At 42.0% G+C, this 21,920-nt stretch overlaps 1 pseudogene; it reads left to right on the top strand.

The window, feature by feature from the left end:
• The first annotated feature begins 15,638 nt into the window (after positions 1–15,638).
• LOC139011690 (nuclear prelamin A recognition factor pseudogene) lies at positions 15,639–20,982 on the top strand (annotated as a pseudogene).
• The last annotated feature ends 938 nt before the right edge of the window (positions 20,983–21,920 follow it).

Raw genomic sequence — 21,920 nt, 5'->3', positions numbered from 1 at the left:
AAGGAGATGTCCTACTGATGGCTTAGGCCCGCTCCCTACTCCCCTTGGGGAGCGGTCCTAAGCCGCAGTCTGGCCTCCCTTTGTGGGAGGCGACCAGGATGATCAGAGGAAGGCACCAGCCCCATCACCCCACTGCTGCAGCCACTGCCAGTCACCGCAGCCACCAAGGTGTTTTCATCAACAAGAACTCCAGTCCCTTCACCATAAAAAAATGATAACTTTCTTTAGGCATTTTCAAGATGTGTCTTTCATAGGATATGACATTTCTTTATTTTTTTATCTTCACCTGAGGATATGTTTCCATTGATTTTTAGTGAATGTGGAGGAGAAAGGGAAAGAGAGAAACATCAAAGTGAGAAGAACACTTTGATTGGTAGCCTCCTGCATGAGCCCTGACCTGGGCCCTGGCCAGGGAGGAGCCTGCAACTAAGGTGCATGCCCTTAGTCAGAATTGAACCCACACCCTGAAGTCAGCAGGCCGAGGCATTATCTACTGAGCCAAACTGGCTAGGGCAGGATATGCCATTTCTTAGCCTTCCAGCAGTGGACCTTCGTTTTTTTCTCCAAGAGTGTGGTGAAAAACCCTATATCACCTTCTTGGATTCTTATTACCCAAGTTACTAAGAATATTACCAGTGGCATACTAGGAGCTTAGCCAATGAGTGGTCAGAAAAGGTGTTTCCTCTGTAGTTCACACCGATACCCTGCTCGGCCCCTGCATAGGCCTAAGGCCTCTGGCCCAGTGTTAGGCCTGGGTAGGGGACCCCCAGCCCACTCCAATTGCCGGCTCTGCCCCTGCCCAGGACTCCGGCCTCTGGCCGGGGTGTTAGGCCTGTACAGGGGATCCCCAACCCCGTGCGATCGCAGGCTAGGCCCCTGCCCAGGCCTCAGGCCTCTGGCCCAGTGTTAGGCCTGGGTAGGGGACCCCCAGCCCCCTCTGATAGCCAGCTCCACCCCTGCCCATGCCAGAGGAGCTTTAGGGATGGGCAGGGAACCCACAGCCCACTCTGATTGCCTGCCCTAAGGCCTCTGGCCAGGGTGTTAGGCCTGGGCAGGGGACACCCAGCTCCCTCCAATTGCCGGCTCTGCCCCTGGCCAGGCCTCAAACTTCTGGCCAAGCCTTAGGCATGGGCAGGGGCCGCCTCGGCTCTAATTACAGGCACAGGCCCTGCCCAGGAGCTCTCTGGCTCAGGCCCTTCTTAGGCTGCTCAAGGCCTACACAGGGCCTACCTCAGAGTGACCTGGGTCCTCTATGATGTTTCCGGGACCAGGCCACTGGTGCCTAGTATACAAATTAACTGCCATCTTAGTTGGGTTAATTTGCATATTCATTCCTGATTGGCTGGTGGGCTTGCCTGTTGTGCATGGCTGTGGGTGTAGCAGAGGTACGGTCAATTTGCATCTTTCTCTTTTATTAGAGTAGATACTATTGTATAAATAATAAATAAATATAAAATACATTTATTTATAGATAAATATATACAGTATATATGTATATATTATTTATTATGATTTTTGTTATATATTGTATTTTATTTTATTATTATTTTTTTAACCTTTAACTTCTTTATTGGATAAGGTATTACAGATGTGTCCTCATCTCCCCATTAACCCCCAACTTCCGCCCCCAACTCATGCTCTCATCTCCCTGTTGTCCATGTCCATTGGTTTGGCTTATATGCATGCATACAAGTCCTTTAGTTGATCTCTTCCCCTTACCCCCACCCTATCCTACTTTCCCTCTGGGGATTGATAGTCTGATCACTGTTTCTCTGTCTTTGGATCTGTCCCTGTTCACCAGTCTATGTTGTTCTCTATATTCTTCAAATGAGTGAGATCATGTGGTATTTATCTTTCTCTGACTGGCTTATTTCACTTAGCATAATGATCTCCAGTTCCATCCATGCTGTTGCAAATGGCAAGAGTTCCTTCTTTTTTTCTGCAGCGTAGTATTCCATTGTGTAGATGTACCACAGTTTTCTAATCCACTCATCTGCTGATGGGCACTAAGGCTGTTTCCAAATCTTAGCTATGGTGAATTGAGCTGCTATGAACATAGGGGTGCATGTATCCTTTCTGATTGGTGTTTCTGGCTGCTTGGGATCACTGGGTCAAATGGGAGTTCCATTTTTAGTTTTTTGAGGAAACTCCATACTGTTCTCCACAGTGGCTGCACCAGTCTGCATTCCCACCAGCAGTGCAGAAGGATTCCTTTTTCTCCACATCCTCTCCAACACTTGTTGTTTGTTGATTTGTTGAGGATAGCCATTCTGACAGGTGTGAGATGATAACGCATTGTCGTTTTGATTTGCATCTCTTGTATAATTAGTGACTTTGAGCATGTTTTCATATGTCTTTTGGCCTTCTGTATGTCCTCTTTTGAAAAGTGTCTATCTAGGTCCATTGCCCATTTTTTGATTGGATTGTTTATCTTCCTATTGTTAAGTTGCATGAGTTCCCTGTAAATGTTGGAGATTAAACCTTTATCAGTGATATCATTGGCAAATATGTTCTCCCATGCAGTGGGCCTTCTTGTTGTTTTGTTGATGGTTTCCTTTGCTGTGCAAAAGCTTTTTATTTTGATTTAGTCCCATTTGTTTATTTTCTCTTTAGTTTCCATTGCCCTAGGAGCAGTATCAGAGAAGAAATTCCTTTGGCATAAATTTGCGATTTCGCTGCCTGTGGATTCCTCTAGTATTTTTATGGTTTCCCGTCTTACGTTTAAGTCTTTTATCCATTTTGAGTTTATTTTTGTGTATGCTGTAAGTTGGTGGTCTAGTTTCATCTTTTTGCATGTATCTGTCCAATTTTTCCCAACATCATTTATAGAATAGACTGTCTTGACTCCATTGTATGCTCTTGCCTCCTTTGTCGAATATTAATTGGGCATAGTGGTTTGAGTCGATTTCTGGGGTCTCTATTCTATTCCATTGATCTATATGTCTGTTCTTGTGCCAGTATCAAGCTGTTTTAAGAACAGTGGCTTTGTAATACAGCTTGATATCTGGTATTGAGATCCCACCTACTTTGTTCTTCTTTCTCAGGATTGCTGCAGCTCTTCAAGGTCTTCTTTTATTCCAGATGAAGTTTTGGAACGTTCGTTCTAGATCTATGAAATATGCCATTGGTAATTTAATGGGGATTGCATTGAATCTATAGATTGCTTTGGGTAGTATGGACATTTTGATGATGTTGATTCTACCAATCCATGAACACAGTATGTTCTTCCATCTGTTTATGTCTTCCTCTATCTCTTTTTTCAGTGTCCTGTAGTTTTTCACATATAAGTCTTTTATCTCCTTAGTTAAGTTTATTCCTAGGTATCTTAATTTTTTTGGTATGATGGTAAATGAGATTGCTTTTTTAGTCTCACTTTCTGTAAGTTCACTATTGGTGTAAAGAAATGCCATAGATTTCTTGGCATTAATTTTGTATCCTGCTACATTGCGGAATTCATTTATTAAGTCTAATAATTTTTTGATGGAGTTTTTAGGGTTCTCTATGTACAGTATCATGTCATCTGCAAATAAGGACAGTTTTACTTCCTCTATTCCAATTTGGATGGCTTTTATTTCTCCTTCTTGTCTGATTGCAACGGCTAGTACTTCCAGTACTATGTTGAATGGGAGTGGTGAGAGGGGGCATCCCTGTCTTGTTCCTGTTCTTAGGGGAAATGGTTTTAGTTTTTGCCCATTGATTATGATGTTGGCTGTGGGTTTGTCATATATGGCTTTTATTATGTTGAGGTAGTATTCTTCTATTGCTACCTTGCTGAGAGTTTTTATCAAGCAAGGGTGTTGGACTTTGTCAAATGCTTTTTCTGCATCAATTGATACGACTATGTGGTTTTTATCTTTCAATTTGTTTATTTGATGTATTACTTTTATTGATTTGTGGATATTGTACCATCCTTGCAACCCTGAGATAAAACCTATTTGTCATGGTGTATGATCTTTCTGGATCTGATTTGCTAGAATTTTGTTGAGGATTTTGGCATCTATGTTCATGAGGGATATTGGCCTATAATTTTCTTTCATTGTGTTGTCTTTATCTGGTTTTGATATTAGGGTGTTGCTGGCTTCATAGAATGAGCTGGGGAGTGTTCCTCTTGAATTTTTTGGAATAGTCTGAGGAGGATAGGTTTTAGTTCTTCCTTGAATGTTTGGTAAAACTCCCCTGTGAAGCCGTCTGGCCCCGGGCTTTTGTTTGCTGTAAGTTTTTGATGACTGCTTCAATTTCATCCATAGTTATTTGCCTATTGAAATTTTTAGATTCTTCCTGATTCAATTTTGGAAGGTTGTAATTTTCTAGGAATATGTCCATTTCCTCCAGGTTGTCTAGTTTGTTGGAGTAGAGTTTTTCATAATATTTTCTCAGAATTCTTTTATTTCTGTGGGGTCTGTTGTTAGTTCTCCTCTTTCATTTCTGATTTTGTTTATATGGGTCCTCTCTCTTTGTTTCTTGGTGAACCTGGCTAGAGGTTCATCAATCTTGTTTATCCTTTCAAAGAACCAGCTCTTGGTTTTGTTGATCTTTTGTATTTTTTTTTTTTTTTGGTCTCTATGTCATTTATCTCCATTCTGATTTTTATTATTTCCTTCCTTCTGCTTACACTGTGCTTTTCTTGTTGCTCTCTTTCTAACTCTTTGAGTTGTAGGGTTAGGTAATTTATTCTCATTGTTTCTTGTTTCTTGCAGTAGGCTTGTAGAGATATGAACTTCCCTCTCATGACTGCTTTTGCTGTGTCCCATAAGTTTTGGATTGTTGTGTTTTCATTGTCATTTGTTGCCATGATGTTTTTTTTATTTCTTCTTTGATTTCTCTGGTAACCCAGTCATTGTTTAATAGCATGCTATTTAGTCTCCATGTGTTTGATTTTTTTGGATTGTTTTTGTTGTAGTTGATTTCCAGTTTTATGCCATTGTGGTCTGAGAAGATGATTGATATGATTTCTATTTTCTTGAATTTGAAGAGACTTTGCCTGTGACACAATATATGGTCTATCTTTGGAAATGACCCATGTGCACTTGAGAAGAATGTATGTTCTGTGGCTTTGGGGTGAAATGTTTTGAAGATGTCAATTAATTCCATCTGATCTAGTGTGTCATTTAGGACTGATGTTTCTTTGCTGATTTTTTGTTTAGAGGATTTTTCCAATGGTGATAATGGGGTGTTAAAGTCCCCTACTATGATTGTGTTGCTGTCAATCTCTCCCTTGATCTCCTCCAGAAGATTTCTTATGTATTTGGGTGCTGCTATATTGGGTGCGTATATGTTTACCAGAGTTATTTCTTCTTGTTGGATTGCTCCCTTTAGTATTATGAAGTGGCCTTCCTTATCTCTTTTTATGTCCTTCACTTTGAGATATAATTTGTCAGATATAAGTATTGCTACCCCGGCTTTTATTTTCATTTCCATTCCTCTGAAAAACCTTTTTCCATCTCTTCACCATCAGTCTGTGTGTGTCTTTTTTTCTGAGGTGGGTTTCCTGTAGTCAGCAGATATATGGGTCATGTTTTCTTATCCACCCAGTTACCCTATGTCTTTTAGGCATTTAATCCATTTACATTTAAAGTTATTATTGATAGATACTTGTTTGTCGCCATTTTTACTCTTTACCCTGTGTTCCTTCTTTGTTTCCTTTTTTTTTTTTTTTTTTTTTTCTGAGAGCAGACCCCTTAGCATTTCTTGCATTGCTGGTTTGGTGGTAATAAACTCCCGTAGTCATTTTTTTTTTTCTGTGAAGCTCCTGATTTGACCCTTAATTTTGATTGATAGCCTTGCTGGGTACAGTATTCATGGATTCAGACCCTTCCTCTGCATGACTTTGTATATTTCATTCCATTCCCTTCTTGCCTGATGTGTTTCTGTTGAGAAATCTGTAGCTAGTCTCATGGGGATCCTTTGTAGGTAACTTTCTCTCTCTCTCTGGCTGCTTTTAAGATTCTTGCTTTGTCGTTGGTGTTTGCCAATTTAATTATAATGTGCCTTGGCGTCGGTCTTTTGGGGTTCATTTTGTTTGGGACTCTGTGAGCTTCTTGGATTTGTGTGAGTTTTTTCTTCCCTAGATCAGGGAAGTTTTCTGTCATTATTTTTTCAAACAGGTTTTCTATTCCTTGCTCAGTTTCCTTTCCCTCTGGCACCCTTATTATTCGGATGTTGTTTTGTTTTGTGTTGTCCCAGAGTTCTCTTAGGCTCTCTTCCTGCTTTTTAATTTTTTTTTTCCTAGAAGCTGCTCTGCTTGGGTATTTTTTTCTACCTTGTCTTCTAGCTCACTGATGTGGTCCTCTGCTTCTTCTAGTCTACTGTTGATGCTTTCTATTGAGTTCTTTTTAGCAGTGATGTCATTTTTCATTTCTTCTTGGTTTTTCTTCATTTCCTCTTGGTTCTTACACATATTGTTGAATTTGTCTTCCATTCTGTTCATCCACCTTATGGCCATTTTTCTGAATTCTTTCTCTGACAGATTGCTTGCCTCCATTGCCTCCATTTTTTTTTTTTTTACTTCCTTTTCTGGTGATGCCTGTTTTTCTTTCATATGTGGGCTGGTTCTTTGTTTCACCATGATCTCTCTTCTCCAGATGTTTGGTTATGTAGTTCTCTCTCTGCTTTCCGTGGGGAGAAGCAGGGTTCCTCTAAGTTCACGTAGTCATGCTGCTTGGGATCTGTTGTTTCTGGGTTAGTAGCAGATCTCTGGATGCCATGGATGCCGGGTCTTTGATGTATAAGCTTCCAATAACAGCCCCTCAAGATGGTGCATTCTCCACAGCTGAGCCGGCACTCCAGGAGAGTTTTCATCCGCAGTCTCCAAGCGTCCCCTTTCTCTGGGAGTCCTCTGTCTTTCCCGGCTGCAAACTCTGGTCAGGTTGTAGTTTTGATGTGGTTGTGCCAGGCAGAAAGTTCAGGTGTTTACCTATACAGCCATCATGGTTCCTCTCCCTAGGCAAGAACTTTTAATGTGTTTTTAACTGGTTTTGAAGCGTGTGATGGTACATTATCATGAAGCAAAATTACTTTGCTGTGTCTTTTGCCCATTCTGGTTGTTTTACTATCAAAGCACGGTTCAAGTTGATTATTTATAGTTGGTAGCAAGTAGTATTAAAGGTTTCACCTGGTTTTAGAAGCTCATAATACACCACACCTTCCTGATCCCACCAAACATAGAGCATTGTCTTCTTTCCAAAGCAATTTTGCCTTGCAGTCCATGTTTATGGTTGACCTGGATCAACCCATAATTTTGTGTGCTTGGGATTCTCAAAATAAATCCACTTTTCATCATCAGTCACAATTTGATGCAAAAAAAAAGACTTTCTTTTGTGCCGTTGAGGCAACATTTTACTGATGACTTTTCTGTTTTCCATTTGTTTTTCATTCAGTTGATGTGGCACCCATTTTTCTTGCTTTAAAATTTTTCCCATTGCTTGTAAATGCTCAGATATTATTTGCTGAGCAACGTTTAATCTTTCTGCAATGTTGTTTTTTAGTTTGACATGTATCTTCATTCAATAATGCTTGTAATTGTTGGTCTTCATACTTTTTTGGTTGACCTGGACGTTCTTTGTCTTTCACATCGAAATCATCACTTTTGAAGCATTTAAACCAGCGTTCACAAGTATCTTGAGGTGGAGCACATTCACCATAAGCTTCCCGAAGTATACAATAACTTTCAGCAGCACTTTTCTTCAGACTAAATAATGAATTAAAACTTCCCGCAAATGCTATTTTTTGGCACAAAATTCAACATTTTTTTAAAAAATTGTATAAAGTTTTACATATGACTCCTTTCTCCCCAATTGCCCCACCCACCAGTCCCACCCCAGGCAAGCCCCCACCGCCCAAGTGTCTGTATCCATTGGTTATGCTATTATTCATGCATAAAAGTCCTTTGGTTGCTCTTTAAACTCACTCCCCCCTTCCCTACAATTTGTCTCTGGATCTGTTCTTGTTCATCAAATTATGTTGATTATTATAGCTCACATATGAGTGAGATCATGTGATATTTATCTTTCTCTAACTGGCTTATTTCACTTAGCAAAATGCTCTCCAGTTCCATCCATGCTCTTGCAAAGGGTAAAAGTTCCTTCTTTTTTTATAGCGGCATAGTATTCCATTGTGTAGATGTACCACCGTTTTTTAATCCACTCATCTGCTGATGGGCACTTAGGCTGTTTCCAAATCTTAGCTATTGTAAATTGTGCTGCTATGAACATAGAGGTGCATATATCCTTTCTGTTTTGTGTTTCTGTTTTCTTGGGATATAGTCCTAGAAGTGGGAGTACTGGGTCAAATGGAAGTTCCATTTTTATTTTTTTGAGGAAACACAATACTGTTTTCCATGGTAGCTGCACCAGTCTGCATTCCCACAAGTAGTGCAAGAGGGTTCCTTTTTCTCCACAATCTCTCTAGCACTTGTCATTTGTTGATTTGTTGATGATAGCCATTCTGACAGGTTTAAGATGGTACCTCCTTGTTGTTTTGATTTGAATCTTTTGGATGATTAGTGACTTTGAGCATGTTTTCATATGTCTCTGGGCCTTCTGTATGTCCTCTTATGAAAAGTGTCTATTTAGGTCCTTTGCCCATTTTTTTTTTTATTGGATCATTTATCTACCTTTTGTTAAGTTGTGTGAGTTTTCTGTAAATTTTGGAGATTAAACCCTTATAGGCAATATCATTGGCAAATATGTTCTCCCATGCAGTGTGCTTTCTTGTTGTGTTGTTGATGGTTTCATTTGCTGTGCAGAAGCTTTTTATTTTGATGTAGTCCCATTTGTTTATTTTTTCCTTAGTCTCCATTGCCCTAGGAGTTGTGTCAGCAAAGATATTTCTTTGACATATGTCTGCTATTTTGCTGCCTATGGAGTCCTGTAGGATTTTTATGATTTCCCATCTTACATTTAATTCCTTTAGCCATTTTGAGTTTGTTTTTGTGTATGCTGTATGTTGGTTGTCTAGTTTCATTTTTTCCATATATCTTTTCAAATTTCCCTGCACCATTTATTAAAGAGACTGTTTTGACTCCAGTGTATGCTCTTGCCTCCTTTATCAAATATTATTTGAGTATAATGGCTAGGGACGATTTCTGGGTTCTCTCCTCTGTTCCATTGGTCTATATGTATGTTTTTGTGCCAGTACCAGGCAGTTTTGAGAACCATGACTTTGTAATACAGCTTGATATCTGGTATTGAGATCCCACCTACTTTGCTCTTTCTCAGGATTGCTGTGGCTATTTGGGGTCATTTTACATTCCAGAAGATTTTTTTGAAGAGTTTGTTCTAGATCTTTGAAATATGCTGTTGGTATTTTAATGGGGATTATATTGAATCTGTAGATTGCCTTGGGTAGTATGGAGATTTTAATGATGTTGATTCTACCAATCCATGAACATTGTATATCCTTCCAATTGTTTATGTCTTCCACTACCACTGTTTTCAATGTCCTCTAGTTTTCCGAGTGCAGGTCTTTTATGTCCTTAGTTAAGTTTATTCTTAGGTATCTTAATTTTTTTGGTGCAATGGTAAATGGGATTGGGTTTTTTGTTTGTTTGTTTTCTTTGTTTGTTTTTTTGTTTCTCTTTCTGTGAGCTTATTATTGATGTATAAAAAGACCATAGATTTCTGGGTGTTAATTTTGTATCTTGCTACATAGACAAATTCATTTATTAGGTCTAGTAGTTTTTTGATGAAGTCTTAGGGGTTTTCTATGTATAGTATCATGTCATCTGCAAATAAGGGCAATTTTACTTCTTTTCCAGTTTGGATGCCTTTTATTTCTTCTTCTTGTCCAATCGTTATGGCTAGAACTTCCAGTACTATATAAAACAGGAGTGGTGAAAGTGGGCATCCCTGTCTTGTTCCTATTCTTAGGGGAAATGAGTTTAGTTTTTGGCCATTGAGTATGATGTTGGCTCTAGGTTTGTCATATAAGGCTTTTATTATGTTGATGTTTGACCCCTTTATTCCCACTTTGCTGAGAGTTTTTATCAATAAATGGTGTTGGATTTTGTCCATTCCTTTTTCCGCATCAATTGATATGATTATGAGATTTTTTTCCCTCAGTTTGTTTATGTGATGTATCACACTTATTGATTTGCGGATATTGTACCCTTCTTGCATCCCTGGAAAAAATTCCACTTTGTCATGGTGTATGATCTTTCTAATGTAATGCAGAATCCGATTTGCTAGAGTTTAGTTGAGGGTTTTAGCATCTATGTTCATCAAGGATATTGGCCTGTAGTTCTCTTTTTTTTTTTGTGATTGTCTTTATCTGGTTTTGGGATTAGGGTAATGCTGGCTTCAAAAAAAAAGAGCTTGGAAGTGTTCCTTCCTCTTGAATTTTTTGGAATAGTCTTAGGAGGATAGGTTTTAGTTCTTCTTTGAATGCTCGGTAGAACTTCCCCATAAATTTGTCCAGAACAGGGCTTTTGTTTGCTGGAAGATTTTTGATCTCTGCTTCAATTTCTTCAGTAGTTATTGGCTCATTCAGGTTCTTTTATTTTTCCTGATTGAGTTTTTGGGAGCTTGTATTTTATAAAAATGTCCATTTCATCTAGGTTTTCCATTTTGTTTGAATAGAGATGTTGATAGTATTTTTTCATAGTCGTTTGTATATTTCTGTGGGATCAGTTGTTACTTTACCTCTTTTATTTCTCAGTTTGTTTATTTGGGTCCTCTCTCTTTGCTTCTTGGTGAGCCTGGCTAGAGGTTCATCAATCTTGTTTATTCTTTCAAAGAACCATGTCTCTCTTTTGTTGATATTTATTTATTTATTTATTTATTTATTTATTTATTTATTTATTTATTTTTGTTGTCTATGTTGTTTGTCTCTGCTCTGATCTTCATTATTTCCTTCCTTCTGCTTATGGTGGGCTTTTCTGGTTGCTCTCTTTCTAGCTCTTTGAGTTTTAGGGTTATATAATTTAGTACCATTTTCTTCCTTTTTTTTTTTTTGAGGTAGGCCTATAGAGCTATGAATTTCCCTCTCAAGACTGCTTTCCCTGTGCCCCAGAGATTTTGGATTGTTGTGTTTTCACTGTCATTTGTTGACATCATGCTTTTTATTTCTTCTTTGATTTCTTTAGTAATCCAATCATTGTTTATTAACATGCTATTTAGCCTCCAGGTGTTTGATTTTTTATTGTACTTGATTTCTAGTTTCATGCCATTGTGATCTGAGAAGATGCTTGGTATGATTTCTGTGTTCTTGAATTTGAAGAGACTTTGCTTGTGTCCCAATATGTGGTCTCTCTTTGAAAATGACCCATGTTCAGTTGAGAAGAATGTATATTCTGTGGCTTTGGGGTGAAATGTTCTGAAGTTGTCAATTAAGTCCATCTGATATAGTGAGTCATTTAGGATTGCTGTTTCTTTGCTACTTTTTTGTTTAGAGGAATTGTCTAGTGATGGTAGTGGGGTATTAAAGTCCTGTACTATGACTGCATTGCTGTCATTCTCTGCCTTGAAATCTTTCAGAAGTTTTTTTTTTATGTATCTTGGTGCTCCTGTATTGGGTGCATATATGTTTACCAGAGTTATAACTTCGTGCTGAATTGCTCACCTTAGTATTATGAAGTGGCATTCCTTATCGCTTGTTATGGCCTTCACTTTGAGATCTATTTGTCAGATATAAGTATTGCTACCCCAGCTTTTTTTTTTTTTTCATTTCCATCCACTTGAAAAACCCTTTTCCATCCCTTCACCATCAGTCTGTGTGAGTCCTTTGTTCTGAGGTGGATTTCCTATAGACAGCAGATATATGGGTCATGATTCTTTATCCACTCAGCTACCCTATGTTTTTTGATTGGAGAATTTAATTCATTTACATTTAAAGTTTTAATTGATAGGTAGTTGTTTGTCACCATTTTTATTCTTTATGCCTATGTTCCTTTTTCCCTTCCTTTTTATTCTTTTTACAGTACAACTCTTTAGCATTTCTTGCATTGCTTGTTTGGTGGTAATAAAGTCCCTTAGTCCTTTTTAGTCTGTGAAGCTCCTGATTTCACCCTCAATTTTGATTGATAGCATTGTTTGGTACAGTATTCTTGGATTCAGATCCTTGCTTTGCATGACTTTGTATATTTCATTCCATTCTCTTCTGGCCTGATGTGTTTCTGTTGAGAAATCTGCCAGTAGTCTGATGTGGGATCCTTTGTAGGCAACTTTCTGTCTATCTCTGGCAACCTTTAATATTCTTACCTTGTCTTTGGTGTTTGCCAATTTAATTATAATGTGTCTTGGTGTTGGTCTTTTAGGGTTCATCTGGTTTGAGACTCTGTGAGCTTCTTTGACTTGTGTGGGTATTTTCTTCCCTATATTAGGGATGTTTTCTGTCATTATTTCTTCAAATGGTTTTCTATTCCTTGCTCAGTTTCCTCTCCTTCTGCTACCCCTATTATGCGGATGTTGTTTCATTTCGTGTTGTCCCAAAGTTTCCTTAGGCTCTCCTCCTGTTTTTTAAGTATTTTTCTACATGCTGCTCTGCTTTGGTATTTTTTCCTACCATGTCTTCTGGCTCACTAATTCAGTCCTCTTCTTCTTGTATTCTACTGTCTATGCTTTCTATTTAGTTCTTTATTGCAGCGATGTCATTTTTCATTTCTTCTTCATTTCCTCTTGGTTTTTACACATATTGTTGAATTTGTCTTGCATCCTTTTCAGAGACCATATGACCATTGCTCCGAATTATTTCTCTGACATATTGCTTGCCTCCATTTAGTTTACTCCTTTTCCAGTGATCCCTCCTTTTCTTTTGTATGAGGGATTTTTCTTTGCCTCCCCATGATCGCTCCACTCATGTTGTCTGATTATGTAGCTCTCTCTCTCTCTCTCTCTCTCTCTCTCTCTCTCTCTCTCTCTCTCTCCTGCATTGACTTAAAGGCACAAAATACAACACAACAATCCACAATGAACAGGGCACCAAACACAAATATATTCATGATACTAACAACCTTTTTCTAGGTGATATCTGACCTTTCCATCCACAGATTGCTTCACCAGCTGTGTTTAATTCACCAATTCTTGGTGGATGTTATTTGATTCAGCTTTTCCTTCTATTTTTTCTGTGGGAAGGCACAGGGTTTGTCCATGTATTTGCACTGCTTTTTCTCCCCCTGGACAGAATTTTTAGGCACCACAGTCAGGACGGCTGGAGTCCCGGTGTTCCTAGGTTCACAGCTCAGGCAGCTGGTCCCTGGGCATTGTAGTTGTAGGGTCCTGGGAGATATCCGAGGTCTCCCTGGTTTAAGGTAAGGCTGGGCTTCAGATCACAGCCACTCTCCCCTTCAAGATGGTGCAGTCTCTGCAGAAGAACCAGCCACTCCATGAGAGATTTCACCAGTAGAGGCTGCCTGGCCAGGGGAGCCCGGTCTGCCAGTCACCAACAGTCCCTCGGAATATAGCTGTCCCTCACTCACAAATACAGACACTCCCCGCATGTCCACACACTCTCCTTTCGTTCTCTCACTCATGCACTATCTTGCATCCTGTCATCCTGTCAGCAGTCATCTTAGGTCTCTCAAAATAATTATTTTTAAATGAGGGCATCATTTTTGAGGGGGAAGGGAATGACAAGGGTTTTATCATGCAGTTTGCCACTCTTTCCTCTGGGCAATGAAGAAGGCCCATGTGACAGAGTACCTCATGGGTTCTGACCTGAAAATTCCAGACCAGTTGATTAAGACTGCATTTCTCCTGAAAGTCTAAGCTTTAATTAGGACAGATATTAAGGCTAGGTTTGGTATCATGGGCCTTAGTACAAATCATACTATTTGGGGCCTGTGGTTTTCTCTTAACATATATTACAGGTAATATATCCTAGGCAGTGGTGGGGGGTGGATAAAGCAGGTAAAGTGGATTGGAAGTGCTGGAAGAGAAGGAAGGTTACTACTATAAATTGAGTAGAAAGGTTAGGGTGGATCTTGTTGAGAGTATGACATTTGAGCAGGGGCTGCCCAAAGCAGGTGGAAAAGCAAACCAGCAAGTTATCAGAAACAGTGTTGCATTCAAAGGGAATAATATATTTGAAGATACTGAGGCTGGAATGTTTCAGGAACAACAAGTAGGCAACTGTGACTGCAGTGATGTGATTGAGTGGAGAAGAAAATGATGCAGAACTGAATAAAATACAATCTTGTAGACTTTAGCTTTTAGCCTGAATGAATTGTAGAGCCATCAGAAGGTTTTAAATAAAACAATGCCCACATTTGCTTAATGTTATGAAGATCACACTGACTGAGATATTGAGAATAATAGCAAGAAGTCAAGAGGAGAACTAGGAGAGCAGATGGAAGACTATTACAATGATCCCAGGGGAACAGCAATGGTATTGAGGCCAGGTTGTAGCTGAGCTAGCAGTGAGAGGCAGCTGTATTCTAGATGTATTTGAAGACAATTGGTTGTAGTGACATATTGCATGTAAGGAATTTGAGGAAGATAAAGGTCAAGGATGACTCCCAGATTTTAGTTCTGCAAACTAAAAGGAACAGTTTCAATCACTGAGACAAGGAATGTGCAGGTGTAGCAGGTTTTAGGAAGCAACCAGGATTTACATTTTGTATAGGTTATATTTGAAATGCTAACACTGATGTCACCAAAGCATTTGAATATGTCTTTGCACATGGGAGATATCCAGGGTCACAAGCTTAGAGCTGATACTTAAAGCCATTGTTAACTTATAAATTTTTTTTTAAAAAAAAGGTCTTTCAAAGTTAGAGTAAACAAGCATTTATTTGTAAATAATAAAAATAGCTATGCTGGATGCACTGATTCAGGCAGAAGCGCAAATACTGTTCCCATTAGAAGACAAAGGCAAAGAATATTTATGAGAAAGAGAAGGGGAACAATTATATCAACAGAAGGAAGGCATTTATATTTGTGCATATAATATAACATAGTGATATGAATTCTAAAGAATGTTTTTAATTTGGGGTTCACTAGTCATCAATCTAGTAGCCATAACTGCTTTTTTGTTATGTTTTCACACAGTTCACAGTAACTGCCCTAGGCCAAATCCAAAGGTTATTTTGCCTTGTTTTAACATTCCAAAGTTTAAGGCATAAGGCATTCAAAGTTTCTCTGGAATGGCAGTTCTGGATCCATTTAAAAGTGGCTCCTTTTATTTATAATTTTTTTACATTTTCTTTCTTTTGACCAAGCTCTTTCATTTAAAGTATCGTTGGTCAACCACTGGACACTAGAACTAATCAGTTATTAAAAGCATTATTGGTTCTTCATTATCAGATGGCTCATTTGGGTATGTCATGCTATTCTTGGTCCCCCATCACCAGGAAGGTTCATTCTCATATGGGAGAAATAATATTTTTTAGGAGCCTTAGACCACATTTGAGCAACCATGGCTCTAGAACAGATGAGGGCTTTCCTGTCCTGTTCATTTAAGGACAAACATCTTCTGTAGTTTCTTGAAATTTCTCAAATGAAGTCCTATAGGCTTTATTGAACACCTCAAAACACTGAGTAACCATTATTGGAGTGGTGTTTTCATAATATTGAGCTATGCAAAACAAAGTTTTATAATGGAAAATAAAAATTTATAATAGCAAATAAATGCTAAGTCAAAGTTGAAGAATAGACTGGAACCAGAAGGCAATATTTGGAACAGTCAGCTGAAGATCGTGAAGAAACATGAGGTGTGAGGGGGCACTGTACTTATTCACTTGCCTTGTGATGAGATTTATCTAGTTCCATCTCTAGTTTACCAGAGGTGTTTTATCCAAGTACAAGAGGCAACAACAGAGCAAACTCACCTTGCTTAGCTAGTACATGGTCAAGAGCAATTTAATTGTCTAATATAACTTATGAAGGGAATTTAAAGATCTCTCTTTTTGGCCATTGATGTGTCAGTTATTGCAGTACCTGCATTCTTCAAATCTGATATGTTTAATAGGGTTGACATCACCAGGCTTTGAACATCCTTGATTATGTGTATAAGCAGTTGCATGTTTTGACTTGTTATGTAAGTTTAAAAATGATGCGTAATGTAGAGTTATCTTCCCAGTCAGAAATTAAGGGGGAAATAAAACAATAATTATTATAGTGAATGCAAGGCCTCCTCATAATTTTTGTTGTTGTAAGATAGGAAGAAACAGAATCAAGGAAATAGGGAAAAAATGCAAAATGGCATGCAAAGTTGTACATTGGTTCAGAATTTTGAGTTTGATTTCTACAACAAATGTCATCAGTTTCAGTTCTTAATAATTTTAATTTCAAATCTTCCATTGGTTGAATTTTCAAGTTAGATATAAAAGCTTTCTTTAAATTAGGAAAAATAAACCCCAAAATGAACAGGTTTATATTTGACAACCTATGGATTATTTAAGAGTATCTAAAATTTTGGAGGACTTGGGCAGGAAAAAAAGATAAATGTTTTAATTTTGCTTACAAAGCTATAATTTACCAAATTTCTAAAGGTCATAGGTAGCTTAGGAGAAAAAAGCCTTATATCTGCAAAACAAGAATAAAAAATCAGTAATACTTTATAAAAAAAAGTCATAATATTATACTCATCCTTATCAGTTTACTTAGTCTCATGTTATTAATTTTTGTTAATCCTGATCATTTTGTTAGCAGTGTTATGAATCCAGTTTTTCCTTAGAGTTCTGTAAATCTTTACCCAGCTAATGGTATGACCTGGAAGTTAAATAAAAATATATATTTTAGAGTGCCAGAGTCCTCTCCACAAATTTCTATAAAGATAAAACATTTATGTAGATACATTTTGTAAAAGCATGAAAGTAAAATCTACACTAATAAAAGACAAAGCTGTTAATTGACCTTACATTCGCTATGCCATAAGCCACGCCCACCAGCCAATCAGAGCGACTATATGCAAATTAACCCAACCAAGAAGGCGACCAGCAGCCACCGAGCTGGAGCAAGCAGGAGGCTTGCTTGCCCAGGCGATGGAGGAGGCCAAGATTCCCACCAGCCCTGAGCCCAGCTGTGGCTTCTGCTCATGGAAACAAAGTTTCAATTATAGAAGACAAGTAAATCTCAGATACCTGCTTCCAGCCAGCCTCCACTGGGACCTTGGGTGGCTGGGGGTTGTGGCCAGCCTGCAAACAGCCATCAGCACCTCACCCAGGCTGGCCACAAGCTCATGGGGTGAGGGTCTCCACGAGGGGGTGCTTAGCCAGCCTAAAAATGGCCCTCAGCCCCTCACCCAGACTGGCCAGGGACCCCAGCAGGACCCCCCACCTTGAAGGGGCTGTGGCCAGCCTGCAAATGGCCCTCAGCCCCTCAACCAGGCTGGCCAGGCACCCAAGTGGGGACCCCCACCCTGAAGGGGCTGTGGCCAGCCTGCAAACAGCCATCAGCCCCTCACCCATGCTGGCCAGGCACTCCTATATAATAAAAGGGTAATATGCAAATTGACCCTAACAGCAGAAAGACTGGGAATGACTGGTCACTATGACACACACTGACCACCAGGGGGCAGACGCTCAATGCAGGAGCTGCCCCCTGGTAGTCAGTGCGCTCCCACAGGGGGAGCTCTGCTCAGCCACAAGCCAGGCTGATGGCTTCCAGTACAGCGGTGGTGGTGGGAGCCTCTCCTGCCTCTTCAGCAGCTCTAAGGATGTCCAACTGCAGCTTAGGCCTGCTCCCTGCTGGCAAGTGGACATTCCCCGAGGGCTCCCGGGCTGCCAGAGGGATGTCTGACTGCCAGCTTAGGCCCAGTCCCCCAGGGAGTGGGCCTAAGCCAGCAGGTGGTCATCCCCTGAGGCATCCCAGACTGTGAGAGGGCACAGGCCAGACTGAGGGACCCCCCCAAGTGCACAAATTTTTGTGCACCAGGCCTCTTGTAATATCTATAAGTGACAAACTACTTAAAATGGCCATAATTAAAGATCTGGTAAGAATATATATCCTATCTAATAAAAGACAAAAAGGGTAATTAACCGTACCTCCGCTACACTTCCCATTGGCTAATCAGCGAGATATGCAAATTAACTGCCAACAAAAATGGCGGCCGGCAGCCACACAGCTGAAGTGAGCAGGAGGGTTGCTTGCTCCAGTGATGGAGGAAGCCAAGGTTCTTCCCCCTGCCGCGGCCTGCTCTAAGCTCCGATAGCAACAGCTCCAAAAGAAACACAGTTTCAATTATAGAAGCCAAACAAACCCCAGATACCTGCTTTCAGTCAGCCGCAGCCTCAGAGCTGGAGCGAGCAGGATGGCAACAAAGTTTCAATTATAGAAGGTAAATGAATACCAGAATAAAAAAAAAAAAAGAAAAAAAGGAGAAGCTGGGAGCTTCCGTTGCCGGCCAGCCTGAAAACGGCCCTCAGCCCCTCACCCAGACTGGCCAGGCACCCAAGCGGGACCCCCACCCTGATCCGGGACACCCTTCAGGGCAAACCAACCGGCCCCAACCCGTGCACCAGGCCTCTATCCTATATAGTAAAAGGGTAATATGCAAACTGACCCTAACAGCAGAAAGACTGGGAATGACTGGTCACTATGACACACACTGACCACCAGGGGGCAGACGGCTCAATGCAGGAGCTGCCCTCTGGTGGTCAGTGTGCTCCCACATGTGGGAGCTCTGCTCTGCCACAAGCCAGGCTGATGGCTGCCAGTACAGCAGTGGTGGTGGGAGCTTCCTCTGCCTCCTCAGCTGCGCTAAGGATGTCCGACTGCAGCTTAGGTCTGCTCCCTGCTGGCAAGTGGACATCCCTCGAGGGCTGCCGGGCTGCCAGAGGGATGTCTGATAGCCAGCTTAGTCCCAATCCCCTGGGAAGCAGGCCTAAGCCAGCAGGTGGTCATCCCCCGAGGGGTCCCAGACTGCAAGAGGGCACAGGCCGGGCTGAGGGACCCACCCCACCCCACCCCCCGCCGAGTGCACAAATTTTTGTGCACCGGGCCTCTAGTATGTGTATATCTATATCTATCTATATATATATATATATATATATATATAATAAAAATATAGAAAATATATAATATATATCCTAATATATAAAAACCAGGGTCTGTAATGACCGAATGGACAACCGGTCCATCCCCTGGCCCTCAGGCTCTATTGATCAGGTGGTGGTTAACAAGGGAACCAGGATCATTCAGGCTCCAATAAATCCATGGCAGCAGCGACTGGTGAGCGGGCGGCAGGCAGACCCCTTGGTCCCTCCCCTGGCCCGCAGGCTCCCATTGATCAGGGGATTGTTAACAGGGAATGGGAGTGAGTGGCTTGGGGACTGGTGAGCAGCTGGAAAGCAGGCCTCTTGGTCCCTTCTCCCGGCCCTCAAACTCCAATTAATTAGTGCAGAGGCGGGGCGGAACTGGGGACTGGCTTCCTTGGTAGTCCTGTAGGTTCAATCTCCAGAAGACAGACCAGGCACCAATGAACCAGTGCCTCTGGCACGATCCTGACAGTGCTGCCGGCCTCCTGGAACTCGGCTTTGGGCACTGCGGCTGCTTCCCCTCCCTAGACACTCTACAAGGGAGAGAGGATATCGCCAGCAGCACCAGGGGTGACCAGCGGTGATTGAATGCTCTCCCTGTGCTTCCTCCAGGTCACTCGAGCCAGCCCCCACCTCCCCCACTCCAGATAAAGTGCACATGGAAGGAATGTAGTAAAAAACCAAAAAACGATGGCTAAGAGAATGCTGCAGTCAACATCGGCAGTCCGGCTCAGGAGAACAGAGAGAAGGGAGAATTCCCTAAGTTGGCTTATGCCAAGATATTTCTGAGTGACTGCCTGGCGTGTGACAGTTGTGTGACTGCAGAGGAAGGAGTCCAAGTTTCTCAACAGAACACCAAGGACTTCTTCCGTGTTCTGATCCTTAAAAAGAAATGTGATACCTCACAGCACAAAGTGCTGGCAGTGTCAGTGTGTCCCCAGTCTCTGCCTTATTTTGCTGCTAAATTCAGCCTCAGTGTCACTGATGCATCCAGAAGGCTCTGTAGCTTTCTCAAAAGCCTTGGGGCACACTGTCTTTGATGTGAAGATAGCTGCGGACTTCAGCATCCTGGAGAGTCAAAAGGAATTTGTGCATCGGTACTGCCAGCACCATGAGGAAGAGCCCCGGCCACCCATGCTGACCTCTACCTGCCCCGGCTGGGTCTGATATGCAGAGCAGGTACTGGGTCATTCCATCACCCCCACCTCTGAACAGTCAAGTCTCCCCAGCAGATTATGGTCTCTCTGGTGAAGGATTACTTCACCAGATGTCAGAACCTGTCCCCAGGCAAGATTTTCCACATCACTGTGGCCCTGTGTTATGACAAGAAACTGGAGGCCCTTTGAGAAGATGTTCCCACAGCTTTACATAGTTCCCAGGGTTCTGACTGTGTGTTAACCTCAGGTGAAATTGTCGATAATGGAACAAAGTGACCTCGCCTCGAATGATGCTGCCGTGGACACTGTTTGGAGACATGAAGGAGAAGGAGATGAGGCTCTATGAGGGTACCAGCTCTGATGGGTACCTGGCACACATCTTTGGGCACATGGCCAAGGAGTTGCTCAATGAGGACGTGGGAGTGCTCACCTACTGCACCATGAGGAAAAAAGACTTCCAGGAGGTCACCCCTGAAAGGGACAGAGAGGTTCTGCTACGCTTTGAGGCTTCTTACGGCATTTGGAACACCCAGAAGTGGTCCTGAAGCTGTAGAGGGGCAAGTTCCTCTGCCACTTCATGGAGGTCCTGGCCTGTGCCAGGTATGCCTAAGCAGCAGAGGCCAGGCCCACTCGGAGGACGGGTGTGCAGACAGGGTACTGCTGCAGCAGATGGAAGGCATCTATGCTGCCATCCTGGTGTGGTCCCTGGAGACCAGCACCCATGTGCAGGAGCTGTACCAGGAGTGGCTGGGGCGGGGAAGGGGGGGCGACTCCCCCTGGGTTCAGGCAACCCTGCAAACCGCCAAGCAGGGCCCAGGGCATCCTGCCAGGACATCAAGTGGTAAAGGTGCAGCAGACGCCCAGCCTGCAGTCCGCCTGAAGAGGGGTGTCAGACACGTGAAGAAAAAGGCTTAGCATCTCTGTCATCACTTTGGTTTTCAGAATTCCCTCCTCCCCATCTGTTGGCTCTCTCCCTCTGAGGGGTGCTGTCGTTGTCACATGGGTGCAACTGGAATATTGTATCTCGAGAGGATTGTCCCAATGTATGTATCCTTTTATCCAATGATGAAAAAATCCCAAAGAACAACAATGGAGACAGACTACTGTCTTTAGGTTTAAAAAAAGTCCAGAAGTGTCCTGCAAAGAGCTGAGACTTGGTTCTGTCCAAGTGCCTCAGAATGATTGGGTGAGGAAATGGCCGGGTTTGGCCCTGACTTTACCCACTTATGTTATTCTTGGAGGGGTCTTTGCCACAATGTGAATGTACATTTGGAATAGGGGCTCATATGAAAGTCTGCATTCCCAACTTTTCTGCAAACAGATCTATGTTCTGCAGCTGTGGTCAACGTCCTGAGATCAGGTCCTGTCGACCAGGTCCTGTTGCTGGGAATCAGAGGGCACTGGAGTGGATCCCTGCCCCTTGTGCCCTTTTACATTCAGGGATTGAGCTGAACTCACTTTGGGGGAGGCCTGGCAAGGGTGACAGGTGTCACAGATGGAAGGATGGAGAATGGAGAGGCGGACACCCTGCTCGGTCCCTTCCTGGGTGGGGTCAGGCAGATGAAGGCCAGCCAGCCTGCTCCACAATTGGGTGAGATAGTGTCCTCTGTGTCCACCTCTCACCCCATGGGCCCGGCCACTCCCCTCACCTCCGGGCAGCCCTCTGCATTCCACGAGAGTGCACTCTGCCCTCACATGCTGCTCGCCCTACGTGAGAAGAAAGAGAGCAGTTGGCCCACAGACAACTACACAGAAAGATAGGGCTCACAGCTGGTGAGTGCAGTGGCAATGGCGGGAGCCTCTCTTGCCTCCATGGCAGCTCTAAGGAGCAGTGAGCTGAGTGGCAAGAAGCA

Source organism: Myotis yumanensis, unplaced genomic scaffold (genome assembly GCF_028538775.1).
Source record: "Myotis yumanensis isolate MYYU_CA2020_CCGP unplaced genomic scaffold, mMyoYum1.0.hap1 SCAF_1, whole genome shotgun sequence".
Taxonomy (NCBI): domain Eukaryota; kingdom Metazoa; phylum Chordata; class Mammalia; order Chiroptera; family Vespertilionidae; genus Myotis; species Myotis yumanensis.
This window is presented reverse-complemented; position numbering and strand designations above follow the sequence as displayed.